Here is a 24,624-nt window from a genome sequence, read left to right as displayed (position 1 = left end):
CCAGACCCGTTAGCCGAAGCCAGCGTACCCTCCGCACAGATACAAAGGGCGCACAGAAGTTGGAGGAAGCACAGCAGGGCCACGGTCCCCAGGGGGTCCCAGGAGGGCCGGCTGGGGGCAGACTTTCTTCACAACATCCAGAGCCCACTGTCTTCAAATCCACATTGTTTTATTTTACTTATTTCCTAAACCAGAACCTAGATCTGATTAATTTTGAAATTTTCTTACAGAAGATTACCTCAGTCATCACAGGAACTAACTATAGGAACAAATTAGTTATTTTTATCTGACCTCCGGAGTAATCTGATTATTTGCCAGTCATACGAGAAAGTGGCTATTCCCTCCCCTCCCGCTGTAGTTCTTGAAAATATGAGTGCCAGGGGAAACGGCAGCCAGGACCGTGCTCAGCCCCAGGTCTCCCGGGATGACACCACTTCTCTGAAACAGGGGCAGTCACATGACAGAGAGAATGTTCTAGGACAAAGAGCCTCACTGCAGAGAGCAGCGGTCTGACCACACAGTTTGCGGAGCTCGTCTCTTGCAGTTGGTAGCAGCGTGTTGACGTTTTGCCACTTTCCTCTGACAAGAGTGAGTGACAGGCTCTCTCTGCCGACCTGTCTCCAGGAACCAAGTGCATCCGATACCTGACACAGAATCATTCAGAACCACAGTGAGCCAGACAACAGGATGGCTCACCCCACAGTTCAGTGGCCAGGTTAGATCGTACACAGGAGTGTCACTCAGCCAGGCAGAGGGTGACTTTATGACCTTCCAAGTAAATGGAAGGGTCTGAGGACCAGCAGGCTACGCAAAACAAGCCAGTCCCCCAAGCCAAAGGTTGAGTGTCTTTGCTGCCATGTGGAAGATAACCACCATAACGGGGGACAGGGGGAGAGCAGATATTCATTAGATTAGACAAAGGGGAATGAGAGGAAGCCAGCGGGATTAGGAACAGGAAAGACAGTGGAGTGAGCCCAATATACTTTTCCCATGAACTTACACGAATACACCTGAGTGCACCCACCATCATGTACGGCCATAAGATTGGGGTTCCAATTAGAATAAGATATATGCCATGCTTGTATATTATACCAAAGTGAATTCCAGTGTCACGCATAAGTAAAAAGAACCCTGTGGTGAGCTGAATGACTCCGGGGAAGGGTAAAAACAAGGACTGTGGTGGGACTCAGGGAAAGACCGTGGCCTCAGCTGTGACTCTGCACAGTGGCTCTCGCTGCGATCCAGGAGCATTCAAGACAGCTGACTTGAGCTGCAAACCCGCCCTTCCCCTCACCCTCTGACTCAGAATTCCCACTTCCACCTGGACTCATCGACACCCCCGAGGCACCTCAGACTGGACAGGTGTGTGGGTTAAGTCGCCCCCCCCCATCTCCTCGCCCCAGCTCTGCCAGCCCGCCATGAGGGCCGCCGCTCGCTGTGTCTTACTCAGGGCCGAGGCCCGCTGCTGGGCACATGGCGCCTCCATGTGGCTACCTCTAGGGAAGATATGCCCGCCCTCACCGTGCTTCCTCGGGCAACAGCTGTGCCGGCCCTTCCCAGGCTCCTATCTCCTTCCTGCCAGGGAGAGGACATGTGGGAAGGACAGGTGGTGACGTCATGGACACCCGCTCACTGAGTCTGTCCAACCAGCAGTAAGGGGAGGGATCTCCCCGTCCCCACAGGGTGCTGCCACTGACTCTGTAAGGTCTTTCCTGCCTCCCCTGTCCCCAAGCCCGGCTCAGACCTTATCTCTGTGGACACCCCCTCCTTGACCCCGTGTTCTCTTAGGGATCACCTTCTTCACAGGGGCCAGGGATCTTTCCAAAATACAGGTGCAACAGGTCACTCCCCGGTTCTCCTGGTGTCCCAGACAAACCAGCTCTGAGCAACAACTGAATCCTCCAGGAGCCATGTCCCTACCTCTGCAGGTGGTAGGACAGAGCATTGCCTACTGGAACATAACCCGGGAGGTCACACACTGTGAAGTCACAAAACAGCCCTTTCCCTCAGCTCTGTGATTCTAGGAAGTCGAATAGGTCAACCTGCCAGACAGACTCCAGCCAGAGCTCAGCCATCCCCAGCCCTCAGGGTGCCACCGCCCAATTCACCAGCTTTCTCTCCTGCGTCCTTCACGCTGTCCACTCCCAAAACTATGAAAAAACAGAGGGTATTCTTTGCAGAAGGAGCCTTCCATGGCCGAGAACATGAGGACATTCATGTGCCGTTTGATCATCATTTAGTCATCTTAGGTATTAAAATACTCTGAGTTTCTTTTACATCTATTTTAACCCCCTGAACAACTAAGTCCTTGTTAAAGATGAAACACAAACAAAATTCACTTCAATTATCTGAAGATTAAGTACTCTATCTTTGGCAAGTTAGAGTCACTGAGAAAAAAAAAATGCCCAAAAATAATTTGGCTTAAATCATGAGAGCCACCCAGGCTGAAGCTCGGCAGCCACAGTCGTTGTTCTCTGTGACTTTGTTTCCACAACCCGGTGTACTGAGGACTCGAGGAGCGCGCGATGTGTGGCCAGGACACTCCTGAGGACAGGCGCTGGGTGACCCTGGTGCTCTGGCCCTGCGGGCCACCCCGCCCTGCTCCTCACACTGAGGCTCAGGCTAGTGAACCAGTCCATTCACGGCGGGCAGGCAGGAAACCCGGGCCTTGTTACTCCTGTCCCTGGCCCCACAGTGGCAGCCACTGAGTCCTCGGTCATAAAAGGGCTGACACACACCTTGGCTGGGATTGTGCAAGCTGCTCAAGTATATTTTGAAAACAAGATGAAAAACTGCGTTTATGTTCAATCTGCAGATCTAGTCTTGGATTCAGTGAGTGTTGCTTTGTGTTTGAAAAGTCATGCCCCCCGCCCCCAGGCCTTTGCTCTGAGTCCTGTGAACCTACTTCTTCATAAATCACACGTGAGAAGGAAAAAAAGAGAAAGAAACCAAACCCTGAAAACACTGGAGGGAGAAAGCACAACCCAGATTCAAACAGAGCAGAACTAAGTGCGTGCCCCGGCAGGAGGCCGCCATGCCCCGCCCCAGCCCTCCACGCCTCCCTTCCAGGTGGGGAGAAACTCACAGTGATTATAGTCCTGTGATTCAGTCTGCATGTACTGTGTTCTTAACTGACAATATTAAAGGAATCTATAATTTTTTTTTTTAACTAAAAAAAAAATTTCCATGTGCTGGGGATGGAACCCAGGGTCTCTCTGCCTCTGATCTATACTCCCGGCTCAAAGAATTTAGATTTAATATATATGTACTTCAAAATCATGAACTCAAAATACAATACCTACCATCAAGTTTTCAAAAAATTCATACAAACAATAGGGATATACTCTTATTGGAAACCATGAACGAATATGTTCAACACTTTAAATAATACTATATAAAAATATATATTCGGTGGAGTGTTGTAGCACACACCTATAAACTCAGTGATGGGGAGGCCAGCCTCAGCAACTTAGTGAGACCCTGTCTCAAAAAATAGAAAGGGCTGGGGTTGTGGCTCCACGGTTAAGCACTCCGAGTTCAATCCCCGGTACAAATAGCAACAACAAAAAAAGATGCATCTGGCCAATAGGCAGTATGGATTTTAAATGCTAAATAACAAAATTTAAAGGATACTATTGGCATAAGCATAGAAAGTTTTCATTTGCAATATGGGTCTTTGAATTTTTCTTCTTTTTGAGGTGCCAGGGATCAAACTCAGGGCCTGGCACATGCTGCCAAGTGCTCAGACACCGAGCTACAGCCCCCACCACCCACTGGACTATTAGCATATTTTTGACTATACAATTCTTCACCAATTTAAAAATTGTAAAAATTTCAGGAGCCAGATGGAGACTGCCGAAGGACCCGAGCAGCAGGGAACATGTGTGGAACGCGTAGGCCGGGAGAAAGACACTTTCCATTTATATCTGATCACGGGTACTCTGAACACTCATTATTTCCAGAAAGCAGAGTAGTGGCTGAGTCACGCGCCACTTCCTACGTGTTACTACAAGTGGAATGAGACTGTCCAGTAACCAAGGCAGGCCAGCCTCCTACTGGCCTGAAGTAACGCTGTGCGGAGTAAAGCAAGACGGATCAAAAATGTCACTGGAAAAGAACAGAATCTTTCTGATGATTTTCCAAATGTCAAACGTGATCAGGAGAAAATATAATAGAAGTGAAGAGCAAATACACGGAAGTTGCAAGTGTGCAGCTGAGGTCAGAGGCCCCCCGTGTGGAATTAGCACACAGGCAGATTAGTGACCACATGGGGGGCTCCGCCCCTCTAACAGTGGCTCTGTCCCTGTGCAGGCCAGCAGCTCATGTGCTGTGCAGGTAAGGGAAGTGAATGCAGGGACAATGCCACACCGGGCACAGGGTGACACTCGCTGCACGTTCCTCCAAAGGTCTCCTTCTGACTTAACCCACTACATGTTACTGCTCATGTTAGAACTTCAGCTCTAATGAACGTCTTTCACAAGGAACGGGTACTGGTCAAATATGGGGCAGTTTGAGCACCAAAATAGTGAAGGGCAATAATAAATAGTAAATTGTTGAAGATTCTAGGAGTCCATAGGTCCACGGTGACAATGGATCAAACAGACAGGGCAGACAAGGAGGTGCCTTGCTGAAGGCAGGCGGCCCAGCGGCCATCAGTAAGGGAGGAGGGAGGGTCAGAACTGAGAAGTCACCATGCAGCAGTGAAGACTGGCTGGGGCCAAAGTCACTAATAGGTGCTAAGTCGAGGGTACAAATATTGATGAGGAAACAAGACAGTTGCATAATTTGGAAGTTTTCTCCCACAAATTGCTTGTTAGTAACAGTAGAAAAAAATAATTACCTGCGGTGTAGAAATCACATGACTCCTTTACTGGACAACCATATTTACATAAAAACAAGAGGGAATGAATGCTTGTGTGGCCACATTTGATATTCAGTGGACACAAAATTACCCAGACAACATTCCAGCTACGGGAGTATAACCTGCCGGGTGCTGTGGTGCTCGCCTGAAATCCCAGCGTTTTGGGAGGCTGAGGCAGGAGGATTGTAAGTTCAAAACCAGCCTCAGAAACGTAGCAAGGCCCTAAGCAACTAACTCAGTGAGACCTTGTCTCTAAATAAAATATAAAAATGGCTGAGATGTGGTTTAGTGGTAAAGCACCCCTGGGTTCAATCCCTGGTACCAAACAAACCTACAAAAAAACCGTAATCTGAATCCAATCACAAAGACCAGACATTTCAAAGTTACGATCTTGAGCTCCCGAGTGTTGACCTACACTTGGCATTATTTATTTATCTATTCATTTATTTTTTGGATTTTGGTACAGGGGATTGAGCCTAGGGGCACTTAACCACTGAGCCACAACCCCACCTTGGCATTTTTGATTCAGGCTTACAATGCCAATTCTTTTTGCAGTATTTGCTTATTTATTTTTGGAGACAATGATTTAAAAAAATATATATTTACTTTATTCATTTTAGTTACTGATAGACCTTTATTTTTTATTTATACGAGGTGCTGAGAATCAAACCCAGTGTCTCACACATGTGAGGCAAGTGCTCTACCACTGAGCCCCAGCCCCAGCCCCTGGGTATTTGTTTTATGAAAATAAAATCCACACACTCGGGGCTGGGCTGTGGCTCAGTGGTAGAGCGCTTGCCTTGCATGCTTGAGGCACTGGGCTCAAACCCTAGCATCATATTTAAAAAAAAAAACAAAAACTAAAAAAACTAAACTAAACTGAGCCCCAGCCCCAGCCCTTCTTTTTTATTTCGTATCTTACACATATGTATAATCTTTGTACGCTCAAATGTTTCAGAATAATGCTTAAAAAGTACAGAACAAAGGAGAAACAGACACCTACTTCACCTAAACTTGACTCTCACTTCTCCTCTCGGTTCCTTTCTTCGCCTGTCCCCTGGGTTCCAAAGGAAACTGTCAATCTATCATGTAAGAAAAGACACTTAAAGGCTTTCCTCCACCTCACTGCATTTTGCTATATTAAACAGAATTCATAACAGTCCACCCTTCAGGACTGACCTTTCTCCTGTTTTATAAACTGTATTTATCAGAATTTATCCCTTGGAGAGTACATATTCTGGCTACTGTTGATTACTGAATAGGCAATTCTGGGTTCTGCTCCGACAGGTAAAGGGCTTGGAGGTTATCCCTCCCTTACTCACAAAACAAAACAAGCAAAAGATGGTTCCAGAAGATTCCAGCAAAGAGCCTGGTGCAGGGGCCCGTGCCTGTAGTTCAGCCCCTGGGAGGCTGCCGCAGGAAGATCCCTCAAGCTCAGGAGTTCAAGGCCAGCTTGGGCCAAATTGTGAGACCCCGTCTCAAACAGAACAACCCCCCACTCCCCGCAATCCCAGCGACATAAACTGAGAAATGACAACTCTTTAGGTTCATCAGAGAATCGAGCTGACAGGGTGGCAGGCTGGCCCGGAAGAGTGGAGAGGAGGTTGGTCAAGGACTCAGTTTCCTGGGAGCAGAAGCCAGTGTGAGGAGCTGCGTGGGCCAGGGAGGCTGTGATCCTAGACCCTCAGCTGAGGCAGGTGCGTCCCAGTTTGAGGCCAGCCTGGGCAGCTGGGTGAGACCCTGTCTCAAAATAAAATACTAAGGTCTGGGGAAGTAGCTCAGAGAGAGAATGTCCCTAGGTCCAACCCCAGGAGTGCTTAAAAAAGCCAGTGCAGGGGCCACCCTGGTGGGGAGTCTCAGGCCGGAAGGGATGAGTGGCCGGCTCAGTGTGGAGCTGAGGTAGGACTCCAGAGCGCGGTCCCTGGTCCCCTCCTCTAGGAGCCGCGTCAGGTTCTTACTGTGAAGACTGGAAACGATTTCCCTTTGGCAACGGTGAGGGAAAATGTCACCGCCCTTAAATAAGCCTAGAGTCCTGTTCTGTGCTGGGTGAGCAAGGCCAGCCCTCGAGGGACACTGGAGGGACACTGCTTTATTGATGCCTCATCTGACCTGGGGGAGAGCGATGGCTCACTCCAGCCCCCTGAGGCTTCCTCTCTGAGGGGAGGAACAAAGAGGCTGAGAAACTCTTCCAAAGATCAGATCCCAGGTAGCCCCGACGACCAGGAAACGTCCACAAAACACCACAACAACCAAGATTCAACCTGAGATAGCAGAGCGACACTTCCTGTTCCCAGTATTTCACCACCACCCCAGGGCTCCAGGACAGACACCACTGAACAGAATTTTCTAGAGAAACCACAAGCAATAGAGGAGTCACAAACAGGGACACTGGCGGAAAACTGGAGCCCCCGGTGCAGGCAGAGCTACAGGCACATAGAACATGATGTACACCCTGGCCAGAAAGCACACATCCCAGCACTGAAGGCACTGACCCACCCAGTGACCTGGTCCAGCACGTTCACCTTCCCACAGGCATGTGAAGAAGAAGGACCCGAGGAGACACAGCAAGTATCGGAACCAAACTCGGTCACGGCACAGATTTTGGAATAATAAGACTGAGAACTGGGGACAGCCATGATGAAGATCCTAAGGGCACTACTAGGAAAGCAGACACCCGGCAAGAACAGATGTCACGTAGGCAGAGACGGAGATGCTGATGGAGGACCAACAGGAAAAGCTAGAAACCAGAGAAACGGAGAATGCCTGGCTCTCCCGCGGACTGGACAGGGCCGAGGAAGGAATTGATGAGCTTGAAGATCTTGTCGGTGGAATCTCACCAGGCTGAGATGCAAAGAGAAAAAAGAATGAGAAAAGGGAACAATATACAAGAAGAATGGACAGTTACACAAGATGTGACATACCCTTAGTAGAAAAACCAGACAGAGAAAAAAGAACAGGAAAAAAACACATTTGATTATAATGTCGGAGAATTTTCTCTGATCCAGAAAGCTCAGAGAACACAAGATAAACACTAAAATTCTGACATCAGCATATTGTATTCAAACTGTAGAATACCAAAAACAAAAAGAAATACTTGAATGTTAAAGTAGGTTCTTTAGACAAAATCACATGGTCAAAAACACGGATCTACATAAAGGAAGTCCATTCAAGAAGGAATAAACAGCTGTGCATGGTGGTGCACCCCTGTAATCCCAGCGACTCCGGGAGGATGAGGCAGGAGGATCCAAGTTCAAGGCCAGCCTCAGCAATTTAGCAAGACCCTGCCTCAAAATGAAACAAAAAGAAAAAGCAGGGGTTGGGCATAGGCACAGCTCAATGGCAACATGCTTGCGCTGCATGCTCCAGGGCTGAGTGGAATCCCCAGTAAGACAACAGAGAGAAAAAGGATTGAACTAAGATAAATAAAACCTTTTACTATTAACTCATTTAATAACTGAATGCGCAACAAGGGGAGGAAAGAATTGTTAACCTCCTATAATTAGGCACAGATGGTCTCCAACTTAGGATTTTTTGATTTTACAATGGTGTGAAAGTGATATGCTTTCAGTAGAAACTATACTTTGAGTTTTCATCTTGATCTTTTCCTGGGCTAGTGATGCATGGTATGATGATTTTTTCCTGTGACACTGGGCAGTGGCAGTGGCCAGGGCTTCCAGCCAGCTACGTGACTATGGGGGGGACAACTGATATTCTACAGTGCGCCGCGTTGCTAAGCTCCGATGTTCAATAGGTTAGGTGTATTAAATGCATTTTGACTTAATGGTCATCTTCAAGTATGACGGATTAATCAGGATACAGCTCATCGTAAAATGAGGGGCATTTGGACCTGTAGAAGTATAGTATTATCTGAGAGTGGACATAGACTAATTGTAAATTGTAGTAAAAACATTTTAAAAGTATAACTGAGATTACACGAAGAGGGGAGAAAATGGAGCATAAAATCTTCAATGAAAACCAAAGAAGAGGGATGGGGAGAAGAAATCAGTGGCGGAGTGCTTGCCTAGATGTGTGAGGCCCTGGGTTTAATCCCCAGTGCTGCAGAAACAAACAAAAAACCCCAGCAAACTAAAAACAAGAACAACAAAAAAATCAGAAGACAAGTTAAAAAACCAAAACAAAACACCACTGAAAGAGTACAATGATAGAAAAATCACAAATCCAATAATATCACTAATCACTTTAAATATGAATGGTCTAAATCTATCAATTAAAAGAGACTGATAGAGCTGGGTGAGGCGGAGCACACTGGTAATTCCAGTGGCCTGGGAGGCTGAGGCAGGAGGATCATGAACTCAAAGCCAGCTGCAGCAACTTATTGAGGCCCTGAGCAACTCAGCAAGACCCTGTCTCTAAATAAAATATAAGGAAAGGCTGGGGATGGGGCTCAGTGGCAGAATGCTTGCCTGGCATGCATGAGGCCCCCTGGGTTCCAACTCCAGGGAGGTGCGTGCACGTACACAAGAGACAGAGACAAGAATGGGTAAAAAAACCCCCAAGACCCACATACATCATATGTGTTCTCCACGAGAAACCCTTTAACTCTAAAAATATAGCTATATTAGAAGAAAAGAGATAAGTAGGGTTACCGTGCTAATACTAATCTCAAGAAGTCTTAGTGGTTACATTAGCTTCACACAAAGCAGACTTCAAAATAAGGATATATTCAGGGATAAAGAGGGGTATTATATTACGATAAAGGAGTCAATTCTCCAAGAAGACATAACAATCCTTGATATGTGACCAAATGAAAAAGTCAAAATACATACTGATAGGAATGCAAGAATAAACAAATGAATCTACTTTGATAATTGGAGACTTTAATACCCCTGATCAGTAATTGGCAAGCCCGGCTGGCAGGATGTCAGTGTGCACAGCTGAACTGCGCACCACCAACTCACTCCATCTCGTCAACATTTATAGACATTTCCACCAACAGCAGAGAACAAGTTCTTTTTACGCTCACCAAGACGGACCACTTTCTGGACCACAAAAGACACCTTCTCACATTTAGAAGAACAGAAATTGTACAAAGTAGGCTCTCGGACCACAATGGAATTTAACTAGCAATCAGTAATGGAAAGATAGCTGGAGTATCCCAAAATATTCGGAGATAAAACAACATATTTCCGAATAACCCATGGGTCAAAGAAGTAATCTCAAGAGAAATTTAAAAATAGTTTGAACTAAGGGAAAATGAAAAAGTGTAACTTATCAAACTTTGTAGGAGCAGCAACTGTGGGGCTTAGCTGGAAATTTATAGCATTGAATGCATGCATTAGAAAAGAAGACCTAAACCAACAAACTAAGCTCCTTTTTCAGGAAATTAGGAAGAACAATAAAAGCCTAAAGCAAGCAGAGAAATAAAAGTACAGCAGAAATCAAAGAATGAAAATGGGGGAAAAAGAGAAGAAAATAATACAAAAAGAATCTAGTTCTTTGAAAAGCTCCATAAAATTGATCATCCTCAAACTAGGTTAACCAAGAGAAAAAGAAAGAAACATACATCACTAATATCATGCCACAATAAAACTCATTGTTCTGTATAACTGAAATGTAATAATTAGGGGAAAAAAATCAGAGGGCCATCACTACTGACCCCATGAACATTAGAAGAATAATGAATTCATTCATGCAGGGCTGGGGTTGTGGCTCAGTGGTGGATCGCTTGCCTGGCATATGTGAGGCCCTGGGTTCGATCCTTAGCACCATGTATAAATCAGTAAGTAAGTAAATAAAGTAAAGGTCCGTTGACAACTAAAAAAATATTTTAAAAATTCACACACGCTGAGTTTAATTTAAAAAGATTGTATCTATTGAAGGGATTAAATCAACAAGTAATGACCTTCCAAGGTAGAGAGCAGTAGGCCAAGATGGTTTCACTGGTGAACTCCAAACACTTGAGGAAGAAAGTAATATAAGTTCTCTACAGTCTCCTCCAGAGGATAAAAGCCAAGGGAGAGTTAATTCATTTGTGAGAGACGCATCACCCCAATTCCAAAACCAGATAAAAACAGTACAAAAGAAAACCTACAGATGGAAGCATCATGAATGAGATGCGGAAATCCTCAAAAAACACGATTCACAAAATCCTATAGATAACATCATTCTTAATGGTGGGAAGCTAGAGGGAAACCCTCCCTCTTTCAAGTGGGAACGAGGCAAGACTATCCCCTCTCATGACTCCTATGCAGAATAGTAACGCTATGGGAAGAGTGAAGGAAATAAAGGCAAAGAGGCTGGGAAGGAAGGGAAAACCTGTTATTCACAGATGACATGGTTCTCTAGGTAGAAAATGCCAAAGAACTCATCAAAAATACTCCTAGAAATCCAGGCCTGGGGGCACACATCTGTAGTCCCAGTGGCTTGGGAGGCTGAGGCAGGAGGATAATGAGTTCAAAGCCAGCTTCAGCAATTTAGTGAGGCCCTAAGCAAGTCAGTGAGACCCAGTCTCAAAATAAAATATAAAGAGGGCTAGGGTTGTGACTCAGTGGGTAAATGCTCCTGGGTTCAATCCCCAGTACCCCCCACCCAAATATTTCTTAGACAGATCACAAGTTCAAGGCCAGCCTAGGCAACTTAGCAAGACCCTGTATCAAAATTTAAAAAACAGTGGGGATGGGTGTGCTGAGGACGTAGCTCAGTGGTAGAGCACCTCTGGGTTCAATTTCTGGAACTGCAAAAGTAATGCAAACAAACAAAATTTTAAAAACCTTCTAGAACTAAGTGGTTATAGCAAGGTTGCAGGACAAATGGTTAATACACAAAGTTAATGAGTTTCCTTTATATTAGCAATGAGCAGTTGGAATTTTAAATTTAAAGCAATACTGCTTACTTATATTAAAAGGAAAACAAAGTATTTAGGAATAAAACTAATAAATCCTATGTGAGGAAAATGATAAAAACTCTGATTAGGGTTGCTGGGTGTGGTGGTGCACGCCTTTAATCCCAGCAGCTCCGGGGGCTGAGGCAGGATCCCAGGTTCAAAGCTAGACTCAGCAATTTAGTGAGGCTGTTAGTGAGATCCTGTCTCAAAATTAAAACAAACAAACAAACAAAACAAAACAAAACAAAAAAAAGGGTGGGGGTGGTGGTGCTGGGGATGTGGCTCAGTGGTTAAGCGCCCTTGAGTTCAATCCAGGTACCAAAAAACAAGTTATTTGTGTGTACTAACAACAGGATTCTATGCTTTATATGTATAGCAGAGGACTTCAAATAACCAGAGCAATACTAAAGAAGAATAAAGAGGAGCTATGTGTGGTGGTACAAGCCTGTAATCCCAGTGACTCAGGAGGCTGGAGCAGGAGGACAGCCTTAACAACTTAGTGAGGCCCTAAGCAACTTAGTGAGACAATGTTTCAAAATTTAAAAAATAAAATAAGGGGCTGGGGTTGTGCTTTATTCATACTGCCCAAACCTAGAGGTGACCAAGAAGGCCTTCAGAAGGTACACGGAACAGCGAAATGTGGTTCAATCATATAATGGAATAGTATGCAAAGGTTAAAGAAAAGAAAGAAGCTATTAAGCTACAAAAAGACAAGAAGGAACCTTAGTATAAGCAGCACCTGTAAAACCTGCATAACCTGCTACATGACATTCTGGGAAAGAAATACTATGGAGACAGTAAAAAGATCAGTGGCTGCCTGGGGTTTGGGGAGTGAAGCCTAACGTACTAAGGATTTAGTTAATAATAATGTATCACTGGACGTGGTGGCACATGCCTGTAGTCCCAGTGACTCAGGAGGCTGAGGCAGGAGGGTTGCAAGTTTGAGGCCAGCCTCTCAGCAACTTGGTGAGACCGCTGTTTTAGAATAAAAAATAAAAAAGGGCTAGGGATGTAGCTCAGTGGTTAAATGCCCCTGGGTTCAATTCCAGTACCAAGATGATGATGATGATGATGACGATGATGATGTAGTAGCAGCAATACTAGCTCATTATTTATAACCAATGAACCACAACAATGCAAGATGTTAAAAATAGGGGAAACTGGGGAAGAGGGCAGCATATGGGAACAATAACAAGACCTGCTTATTTTTATGTAAACCTGAAATTGCTCTAAAAACCAGGCTATTAATTAAAATAAAATACAAGAGCAGACATCACCTAGAACTATCAGTAACTGGGAACCAGAGCTCTGCTGGGGGAAAACACAGTTGCCCGTGGTTCTGGACAGAGACTGGTCCGGATTCTCTGGATGGTGTGCCCGAGGGCTCGCGGGCCCCAAACAGGCCTTTAGAGTGTCACAGACAGGTCAATCTGTCCCGCAGATGAAGGCGGGGCCACGTAAGTGACAACGCGTGGAAACAAGTGCTGCAGTGGCGGAAGAGCCACCAAAGGGCCCTGCTCTACACACTCTCTACAGGGATCCTGGGGAAAAGTGACGACTGTGGGACCTGAGCCCCTCATCCTCACTGAGACGACTGTTTCTGGTACAGAGAGGCCTCTGTTGTCCCAGCGCTGGACCTTGAGCCCCCGAGGGGCAGGAGCTGTCCCCACGTGGGCTCTGTCTCCCATCTTGGAGTTACCAGGGGCACATGCCTGGCAGTTTTCACTTCCTGTCACCGGGGTTTAGTGACACCAAGGTCCAGTCTCAGAGGATCTTGAGCCACAAGCAAGACGTGGGAAGGGAATGACAACAAACATTTCTGTTCACAAAGTTTTCCTTTTCCCAAGCGAGAATCGACAGCGCCAGACCCTCCCGCGCCAGGACCAGACGCCTGGCACCAGGTCCTGCGGGTTCAGTCCTGGCAAGCGAAGAGTGCCAAGATCAAGGCGTGGGCTCAGTGCTACGTCCCCTCCAGCTTCCTGGTTTCTGGCAAAAAGTGGGAAAAAAAGGGAGAGACGAGGGAGAAAGGAGAAAGTCGGAATAAAACGCTCAATTTCCAAGACTGACAATAAAATAAAAAAGGGCAATAATAAGAAAGAGCAATATTAAATGACTGTTTTCTTTTTTAAAAAAGAGATGACTTTTAAGGTTTGAAGGAAGAACAATCCCCAGGTGATTGGAAAACAATTAATTATAAACTTACACATAAAAAAAAAATCTTTAAAAAGCTAAAACATTACTATTACCCTTGAAGTGGAACTCAAATCTCACTGGGAACTCCCATTAGAGAACATTCTAGACAGGCGTGGTGCGCATGTTTATAATCCCAGTGACTGGGGAGGAGGCTGAGGATCATTAAATTTGAGGTCAAGCCCAGCAATTTAGCGAGACCCTGTCTCAAAATAAAAAATAAAAAGGACTGGGGATGTGGCTCAGTGGTTAAGCACTCCTGGGTCAATATCTATACCCAGAACCCCCAAAGAAAACACTCTAGAAAGCCAGGTTCAGTGGCACAGGCCTGTAATCCCAGCAGCTCGGGAGGCTGAGGCTGGAAGATTGCAAGTTCAAAGCCAGCCTCAGCAACTTAGTGAGAGCATGTCTCAAAATAAAAATAAAAGGCCTGGGGATGTGGCTTCAATTCCCAGCACCAAAAACAAAACCAAACGTTCCAGACAGAACAAATGCAACAGGAAATGAATAGACTACTGGGAATCTAATGGTGGTGCCTAGTAGAGATGTCTTCTCTGAAAATTAGAAGCAATTTGCATTATTAGGAGGAGTAGGGAGACATGGGGCGTAGGTAACAAGTCTTTAGGGCTGATAAGTTGATTCTGAAGCAAATTAAATGTTTATTTCCCACTTGACTTTTGGTTACCTACTAAAGCAGTCAGTCTATCTGCTGGGCACAAGTACTGTGGAGTTAAACAAAACACCAGCTTGCAATAAATAAGTATTTCCCCGACTTAGATTCCCGCCCCCCCCCCAGTACTAAGAACTGAACCCTGATTGTGCTCAATCCTTAAGCTACCTCCCTCTCCCAAGACAAGGCCTTCCTTGCCAAATTCCTGAGGCTGGCCTCAAACTTGTGATCCTCTTGCCTCAGCCTCCCATGTAGCTAGGACTCCAGGCGTGTACCACTGCATCTGGCTCCTAAGTTGGAATTTAATGTACTATTTTAATTTTAGCTAAAAGGACAATGTTAGTTTATTCAAGAGTATCAACTATATACCACAAGAAATAATTTATCAATTTTGCATCTATTACAGATTACAGGTACTTGTTTTTTTAGATCTGAATGTAAAACACAATATTAAAAGATTACAAGTTTTCTACAAGTTACTTTATCAAGTGAGGTAAATTAACATTAATTATTCATCTTCCTTCTTCACTGATTGGAAGATTAAGGCAAAAATACAGCCATTGTGATGCTAACAAAAGTGAAGACAGGTGGTATCAATAAGGACCAGCTGACAACCCCTTATTTCCTAGGATATAACTAATTAACTGAGGTATTTTCACTCAAGACTGAAACAATGCTAGGTCTATAGGCCAGTGACGTACCTCTGTGGCAGAGTGCTGCTAGCATACAGTTTCACAGCATTCCCTTTAAAAACTGGAACGAGGCAGGGATGCCCTCTTTCACCACTTTGATTCAACATAGTCCTTGAAACTCTAGCCAGAGCAATTAGACAGAAGAAAAAATTAAAGGGATACAAATAGGAAAATAAGAACTCAAACTATCCCTATTTGCAGATGAAATTCTATATTTAGAAGACTCCCAAAATTTGTAGAACTCACAAATGAATTCAGCAAGCTGGGTACGGTGGTGCAAGCCTGTAATCCCAGCAGCTGGGGGGCTGAGGCAGGAGGATCAGGAGTTCAAAGCCAGCCTTGGCAACTCAGCAAGGCACTAAGCAACTCAGTGAGACCCTGTCTCTAAATAAAATACAAAACAGGGCTGGGGATGTGGCCCTGAGTTCAATTCCTGGTACCAAAACAACAACAACAACAACAAAATCAAGAATACAAGTAACAATAAATGTTGGAGAGGATGTGGGGAAAAAGGCATACTCATATGTTGCTGGTAGGGCTGCAAATTGGTGCAACCACTGTGGAAAGCAGTATGGAGATTCCTTAGAAAACTTGGAATGGAACCACCATTTGACCCAGTCATCCCACTCCTTGGTCTATATCCAAAGAACTTAAAATCAGCATACTATGTGACGTTCATGTTTATAGCAGCTCAGTTCACAAGCTAAGCTATGGAACCAACCTAGGTGCTCTTTAGCAGATGAATGGATAAAGAAAATGTGGTTCATATACACAGAGGAATATCATTCAGCCTTAAAGAAGAATGAAATTATGGCATTTGTGGGTAAATGGATGGAACCAGAGACTATCATGCTAAGTGAAATAAGCCAGTCCCCCCAAACCAAAGGCTGAATGTTCTGATTTGTTGATGCTGACTCACTATAGGCGAGGGTGCTGGGAATGGAGGTTCACTGGATTGGACAGGGTGGAGTTGGCGGAAGGGATAGGGGGTGGGAATGGGAATCGACGTCACTTTCCTGTGTTCATATATGAATACACCACCAGTGAAACTCCACATCATGGACAATCACAAAAAAGGGAGGTAATACTCCATGTATGTCTGATATATCAAATTCATTCTATTGTCATGTTACCAAAATGAATACAAAAGTTTTAAAAAGTTTCTGTTGAATATTACTGTGACCATCTTAAAAATTTTAAGAATTATTTTCCAAAGAACTAAGGTTTCTTTGTCGTTTTGTTTTAAAGCAACCAGTTCTAGCTGAAAAAGATTAAAAACACAAAAGTAAAACAGAGCCGAGTTTCAGGTGGCCATTTCTTCCTTTGATCTGCAATGGCGACCCGGGTAGAGGTTGAGTGGTCCCATAGGATGTGAATGGGAGAGATTCTGCAAAAGCTGGAAGCTGTTTTTTCTGGATCCAACACTCCCCAGTGACGACTGAGGCCGACTAAGAAGGCGTAGGTCCAGGCTCTCACAACGCCAGTGTCAACCCACCTGCCACCTTCAGGCAACGACGGCAAACAGCACTGAACTAGGGCTGCACAGCAGCCACCCGAGGGGTCAGTCCTTTCTTCTGCCATGCACCATGTACAGCCTTCCGAGGGAGGTTCTGTGGGTACCCCCATTTTACAGAGCAGGACACTGAGGTCTGGAGAGGCATGATGGTCTTCCCAAGGTGACCCAAACAGCGAAGGCAGAAGGGCCAGGACAGAACCTGGGCAGATGTCCTTGGTCAACTATGTGAAGAAAGAGATTTGCTCCACTGGCACCTGAGGAGGGAATGGTCTCCCCCACACCAGCCGGAACCTTCTAATTATTAGCACTGTTTAGAAATGAGCCGGCTACCTCGGGAGGGCTGGCCAGCACCAGGTGCAGGCCCACAGGAGCCAAGGGCCGGGCTGGTCTTGGAAGCAGTTTCAGTTCGGAGAGCACCACGGGTCGTGCGGGAGGCTCAATTAAGGTGGTGGACTGACTCCCCAAGACAGGCCCTGGCACCCGTGTCACAGCCCAGACACACACAGAGGCCCTGACACACAACAGAGTGGTCAGTGGCTACCAGCTCTGGGCGCCTAAACTTTTGAAACCAATCAAATATGGTTTAGGTGGGGGTGGGACGTCTCCATGCCTGCTGTGAACTCATGCAGGAGATGTGGCAGCCCTGCTCACCTGCCCACCTGCCCGCTGCTCAGGGCTGTGCAGAGAGGTGGGGCCTGTGGGCGGAGGAGGCCTCTCCAGGGCCCAGCGCCACCCTGCACCCTGTAGTCACCCGTGAGACAGAGAACTGCCCCCTCCTAGGAGCTTGTGAGAATCAAATGAGAAAAGACCCCGGGTCGGGCGCACCCTGATCCTAAGGAGCCTTCGGATCCGACTGGGGAAGCCAGGGTGCTGGTGTTGGGTGTCAGTGTGGCCGAGGTCAGGGGCCGCTCCTGTTCACAGGGTATAGAACTACACGCCCACACAGGTCTCCCCTCACATTTCCAGCTGGTAGACCAGGCACCAGACTCTCCCCTAGCTGAGAGCCAGCACACCTGTCACCTCCGTCCCCGTCCGGGCCATCACCTTTCTCACCTGGACACGGGAGGCCTGGAAAAGCCTTTTAACACCTAAGTGGGTCCAGTCATTCCCAGGTTCAAGACCTCCAGGGGCCACGCCTCCAGCCCAGGTAGAAAGGCAAGAGTCTCCCAGCGACTCCCAGGCCCCAGAGACCTAGCCCCGCCTTCTGGCCTCCAGGCTTCCTCCCCTCCACTCCCCACCCTTAACCGCACCTCAGACAGGGGCAGAGCCCAAGCCCACTAAGGTCTCTGGGCCTTGGCACGGGTTGGCCTCCATGGGCAGGTCCTGCCTGATGAGCTTCCCCAGTGCCTGTCCCAGGTCACCCTACCTGAATCAGCTCCACTCTGTCCCTCACCTTATCATCACCTGGTAATTAAACTTGTCTTACCACCCACTAGAAAGTCAGTTCCCGGAAAGCAGGGACTGGTGTTTCACTGCTGCCCCCAGTGACCAGAACAATGCCTACCAGGTAGTAGATGCTCACTTAAATGTGGTTTAACTAGGCAAGAAAAACTACGGAATCCCTTGATCACTGGTATTTGGTTTTATGTGCCTTTTGGAATACCACAGAGTGATCCCCCTCTCAATTAAAAAACAACTTTCTCCCAAAGAGCAACAAAAACCAAACTCTGTCCTCCATGTGGGTACTACCACATTCATCTTTTTCCCTGGAATAAGGCTGTGCTCTGTGTCAGTGTCAACAGAGAGAAATTTAGGGTGAAAATAGTCATCAAAACTGATGGGGCGCTGAGTTCAATCCTCAGCACCATAAAATAAAATAAAACAAGATACTAAAAAAAAAAAAAAAAGATGAGTAAACGGGTAGTCAATTCAACAGTAGAATGTTACATCTATAAGCCAGTGGGCATCACGGAGCACACCTGTAACCCCACAAGCTCAAGAGGCTGAGGCAGGAGGAGCCAGGTTCAAGGCCAGCCTTGGCCACTTAAAGAGATGCTATCTCAACAAACAAACAAAAAACCATAAAGGGCTGGGGATGTAGCCCCTGGCTCAATCTATAGTACTTTAAACAACAACAGTGTAGTAGACATTTTAAAATAATAAAGATAAAAACTGTAGCTAGAGGGGCTGTGGTTGTGGCTCAGAGGCAGAGCGCTTGCCTAGCATGCGGGAGGCACTGGGTTCGATCCTCAGCACCACATAAAAATAAAGATCCATCTGTAACTAAAAAATAAATATTTTTTTAAAAACCGAGCTTGATGTTTATTAGGTTCATTTTTCAATAAAGGTCTGACTTTTTTTAAAGTACATTTTAATTCTTACTATAGAGTGAAAGTGTCTCGACTTCCCAGAGAACTCGAGCTACAAACATCAAGTGGGAAACTGGGCAGGGCTGGGCAGAGAGGAAAAGACTTCATCAGGGACACTGAAGGAGAGGGGGATGGGAGTTTGTCACAAGTCCATTGTTACAAAGATGAAAGCCTCCGCCAGCCCTGCTTCTCCGTCAGTGCCAGCTTCAGGGCCCTGCAGTTACAGAAGTGGACACTGGAATCTGAGAGTCCAGCTCCTCACGGGGAAGAGCCTGTCGCTTACTGTGCCTCTTCAGTCACCTGCTAATTTGTCTTTTATCTTTGAACCCCATGATCCTAAAATATCAGTCAGCTTTTAACAGCTCAAAACCTTTTATTTCTAATACTAATTCTTACTTCAATTTGAAACGAAACCTTCAAGTGTGGAAACTGCAGCCTGGCACACAGAGTGACCAGGCTCTCCTTTCCTCTGCTCACCGTCTTCCGTGATCCCGACAAACCTCAGGGTTTACCCAGCAAGCAGAGATGAGCCTGCCCCATCTGCCAGAATCCCGCCCCACGGCGGGCGTAGCTCTGCCTGCCCAGTGTTATGCCCTGGGTTCAATCCTCAGGGCCAGTAAGAGAGAAAAGTGAAAGAAACCACCACCACCCCATCTCCCACTTGGCCTTTGAGGTTCTGGGGTGCCAGGGAGTGAACCCAGGGTGCTTTACCACTTTACAATGCCCCAGCCCTTTTTAATTTTTATTTTGAGATGGGGCCTACATTGCTGAGGCTGCCCTTGAACTTGCACCACCACCCACACACTGGGATGTCCAACATCCCCTGAGGTGGTTCCCTGGCCCCTTTGGTAGCTCCGCCATGGGTGGGACCACTCTCCTGGTGATCTCCTGTCACTTCTACACATTTTACTCTTGTGTTGGTCCTATACACTATGCATGTGCTCCTCACATGCCCCTTACTGGTTGGGGTTATCTTGAAGTCGGGGATCAGGTCTCACCAACACTGGAAATGGTGACCCTGGATTCAAGAAGCCTAGAGAAAATGGATCCCTAGGATCAGAGCCAATTCCTGAATCCGACACATGGACAAAGTCAATCAACATCCTTAGACTATCTTACTCCTCACATCCGGGCCTCTCTAAAACTTATCACTGAGCTGGGCAAGGTTCTGACAACTGCTGTCACCCAGCCTTGGTACCTCCCCCACCAGGACATCTTCCCCAGTCCCAGAACCATTTCTGAAACACTGTTGCCAGCACAGCCGTGGGCAGGCCTCACCCAGGGGCTGAGCCTAAGGCCTTTTTTTTTTTTTTTTTTTTTTTTTTTTTTTTAATATTGAACCAAATTCTGGTTTCCTGCTTCTTCCTGCCACTGGATTTAAGGAACAAGACGCAGATGATTCACATCATTCTCTGATATGCCCAATCTTTCAGTTTTTAAAGACTACTTTTATGATTTGCTTCCTGCCTAGACATCCAACTTTTGTGGGGTCCTTTTTAAGGCAGAGAATACAAAATGACAAATTCACAATTAAGAACCAGGCTTTACCAACCCCCCAAAACCAAAAGCCGAATGTTCTCTCTGCTCACACACAGTAAGAGGGGGAATTAGACAACTGGGAATGAAGGGAAGGGTAGGGGATGGGAACGGGAAAGACAGTAGAATGAACTGGACATCGCTTCCCTGTGTTCATATGTATGAATAGGCGACCAGTGAAACTCCGTATCACGTACAATCAAAAAATGTATAAGGTCAAAATACACTCTACTGTCATGTATATCTAAAAAGAAAAATGTTTTAAAAAGCAAGCAAGGAGAAAAAAAAAAAAGAATAGAAATGAGGCCCTGTAGGAACTGGGGGCAGTGGTACACCCTCTAATCCCAGCTACTTGGAAGACTGAGGCAGGAGGCCGGAATGGGAGGATCACAAGTTCGAGGAAAGCCTCAGCAGCTTAACAAGACCCTCAGCACCTCAGCAGAACCCTGTCTCCAAACAAAAAATAAAAAGGGCTGGGGATGCAGCTTAGTGGAAGAGCACGCTGAGTTTAACTCTCAGCACAGCACAACAAAGAACAAAGTTACTGAAGGGTGGGGGGACCCAGAAGCCTAAAGCCTGAGCTCTTTTGAGGGTCATGGTAAACCTTCCAGGACCCATAGAATCAGTGAATTGAATTTTAACCCCAACTTGACACTTACAAACTGTAGTTAGATAATTTTCTTAGGCTGAGACACATCTGTCACCTGCTCGTCTAGGGGCTGCAGATAAGGTGTGACGGTGGCCCCTGGACTTCCTACAGCAGCTCTGTGCATTTTACTGTTTTAGTATGAATGAATCAGGACACCCCACACTGGGGACTTTACTGGCACACTCATTCGTTTGTTCTGGTGGTGGGACACACATGAAGATCGACAGTGATACTCACAATGTTGTGCACCAACGCTACCACCCAGTTGGAAGACATTTTCACCCCAAGAGAAACCCTGTGCCCACGAGGCAGCCAGTCCTCATTTCCTGGTCCCCCTTGAAACCTCAAAGTCTGCTTTCTGTCTCTGGGTTTGCTGTCTCTGGATACTTCGCGTACATGGACTAAGGCCACACGAGGCCTTTACTCCTGGCTCCTTCCATTCAGCATGTTCTCAAGGTCCCTCTGTGTTGTGGCATGCATCAGTGCTTCATTTTTTCATTGCTGAATAATATTCCATTATACGAATGGACCCTATTTTGCTTTTCCGATCATTAGCTGCTGGACATGTGGGCCGTTTCCACCTTTTGGCTATGATGTGTCTTCAAGATTGGGTGTAGGCCTAGGTTTTATTTCTCTTGAGTAGGCATCTAAGGGGTGGGACTACTGGTCATACGGTAACTAAGCTTCAACGTTAGGGAACCAAAGGCTGCTTTCCAAAGTGGTTGCTCCATTTTGCATTCCCATCAGCAATGCACAGGCTTCCAATTTCCCTACACCTTTGACAAAGCTGTTATTGTCTGTCTTAATGACAGCTGCTCCCTTGGAGTGAAGTGGTTATCTGGTAAACCACAAGGATTTGCATCTTTTCCTGTGCTTGTGGGCACCCCTGCTTTTAACAATTTTGTTAAGTTACCTGAAGAGGAAAGAGTACCCGAGGAAGCACATTCACTCCCAAATAACTGGCGTCCAAAGACTTTAGTACCCGGCCCATGTTAGCAAGGAACCGGCCTAAGGCCCCTCCAGAGCTGTCCAGCCCGTTGGGCTCCATGGCAAGCTGGGGCATGTGTCTGGTGATGCCAGGCCCCACTCCCTCCACGAGTCCAGCATCTTCTGTCTTGGGGATGTCCCTCTCCCCTTTACTTAGCTGTCCTTCAGCCTGTCCCTGTGTTGTTTCCTGTGCATCGAATCAGAGCCACTTCTTGTTGGCGAATTCTAAATTCCCTCCTCTATTGTTACATCTCGGTGCTTTTTGATCCTTAGTTTCAGGTCTAGCACAGCACTGTGAGCAGAATAAGAAACCCACATCCGCTTGTAAGAGGATGTAAGGAGCTCTGGTGACCGAGGATGGTGACAGTGGCTAAGTAGAGTCCCTTGGGTCCTTTGCAGCTGTTCTGTGGCTGTCAGCATGAGAACAAGGGTGCCTCGCCCTGCCCCTCGGAGTTGTGAAGACACATGATGTTCTTTAAGTAGTGGATGACCAATTTAACTAACTGTGAAAACTAGGTTTAAATGAGATAATTTTATTGTACACTCAGAATTCAAAGATCCAGGGAACAGGCAAGTATCATGAAAATGAGGGAATGACGTGGTCTTTACTAATTAGAGCACCACATGGGCACACGGTTGGTTCAAAGCGGAGAGAAGTGCTTTCCTTTTTTTTTTTTTTCCTTAAGTACTTTTTAGTTGTAGTTGGACACAATACCTTTATTTATTTATTTTTATGTGGTGCTGAGGATCGAACCCAGGGCCTCCCATGTGCTAGGCGAGCGCTCTATGGCTCAGCCCCAGCCCCAGCCCGAGAGGAGTGCTTTTCTTATAACAACTTCAGTAAAGTGAGATTCATAACACAGAACATCTGAAAATTTTTAGGACCTTACACATACTTAAAACAAGCTGCCTATGTGATATATAGGCTTACATGGTCCATGCAGAGCACAGACCTTATAAGTATACACTTAGAGATTATAAGCCTATTTTTCACTACGATTCTTATAGCTGGGATCCTTCCTGCTCCCAAAGGGGAAAAAGATGTTTTGGGTGAGCAACAGTCACCTAAAAGTTGAGGTACGAAAAGTCACTTGTGAGGTCTACAGGCATTTATCATATGGGTGTTTCCAGGAAAAAACGCACTGTTTTCCAAATCTCTGACTAGGATTGCACAATTAAAAAGTTGGAATAAATGGTCACATTATAAATGCTCCTAAGTAAAAAGAAGACAATCTTGATTACATCCGAGGAAAACCCACAACACAGACTTACATGCACGCGAGTCAGTTTTAGACCATATGATGCGTCTCTATTTTCTTTTGCTGAGCTAGGATGGGAAGGCTAGTCTGTCATACAATAAAAAATGTCAGAAAGGCATCTTTCAACATATAGGAAATTAAGTTGGCACAATAGGCCACACAGCTGGCAGGCTGCCTGGGATCAAATTAACCAGCCATGAACAGCTGGATGACCTCAGCAATTACTCTTTGACCCCAGTTTCCACATCTGTAAAACAGAAATGATGATCCTAGTGTGAATCTCACAGGGCTGTCCTGATGATCTCAGGAGCTAACATCTGTGCGGTCTCAGAACAGCGCCCAGCATGTAGCAGGCACTGGTAAGGAGGTGAAATAAAGCCCGGATGGCTTCTTTCCTGTGTTTGTGGGAAGAATTTTAATCTCTTTAAATCAGCCTAACCTGTAACCAAAAGATTAAGTGATTTCAGACAATAGTAACCGCTTTGGCTTAGCAGCACTGTCACTGATTCTGGCATGAATTCTTTTATTTTTACTGAGATCTTAGGAATGTATTTGTAATTTTCTATGAATTAGCAACACTTCTTTAAAAACATTTTTGAAAAATATTCGTTTTCCTCTTGCTTTTAAGACCAAAGACTGTCCAGGTTGGAACTTGAATATCAACAAAACTGTAATAAATATAAATAAGTAAAAAAAAAAAAAAAAAAAAAAAAAAAAAATATATATATATATATATATATATATATATTTTAAAGTTGCAAGACCAATAAACATCCTATCAATTACAAAAAAAAAAAAGTCTGTGATATTCTAATTTTCCTGATGGTGAGGAGATAAAATCTGCTCTGGGTCCAATTTAGGAAGCTGACCCAACAATTAAATGTGATTCAAAATAATGGAACACCTGGCGAACCTGGAGCAAAAGAACAGCCTAAACTCATGTGATGGTGAATTGTAAGAAATCAAACAAATTTATAAAGTCCCCAAAGAAAGCCTGTTTTTTTTTTTTTTTTTTTAAATAAATGAGAATAACCTTTAGTTTTCTCTGCTTTAAGGATGAAAAAACTAACTCAAGTCCCCCCCCCCCCCCCCGCAAATATTTTGCCAAAAC

The 24,624-nt window shown here is 45.6% G+C and overlaps 1 protein-coding gene across 1 annotated transcript in view; it reads right to left on the bottom strand.

The window, feature by feature from the left end:
* Window positions 1–24,624, bottom strand: part of Baiap2l1 (BAR/IMD domain containing adaptor protein 2 like 1) — an 88,098-nt gene that overhangs the window by 25,281 nt on the left and 38,193 nt on the right. The window lies entirely within an intron of this gene.

Source organism: Callospermophilus lateralis, chromosome 19 (assembly GCF_048772815.1).
Source record: "Callospermophilus lateralis isolate mCalLat2 chromosome 19, mCalLat2.hap1, whole genome shotgun sequence".
In the NCBI taxonomy this organism is placed as follows: Eukaryota; Metazoa; Chordata; class Mammalia; order Rodentia; family Sciuridae; genus Callospermophilus; species Callospermophilus lateralis.
Note: the sequence above shows the minus strand (reverse complement) of the source record. Positions and strands in the feature narration are given on the sequence as shown.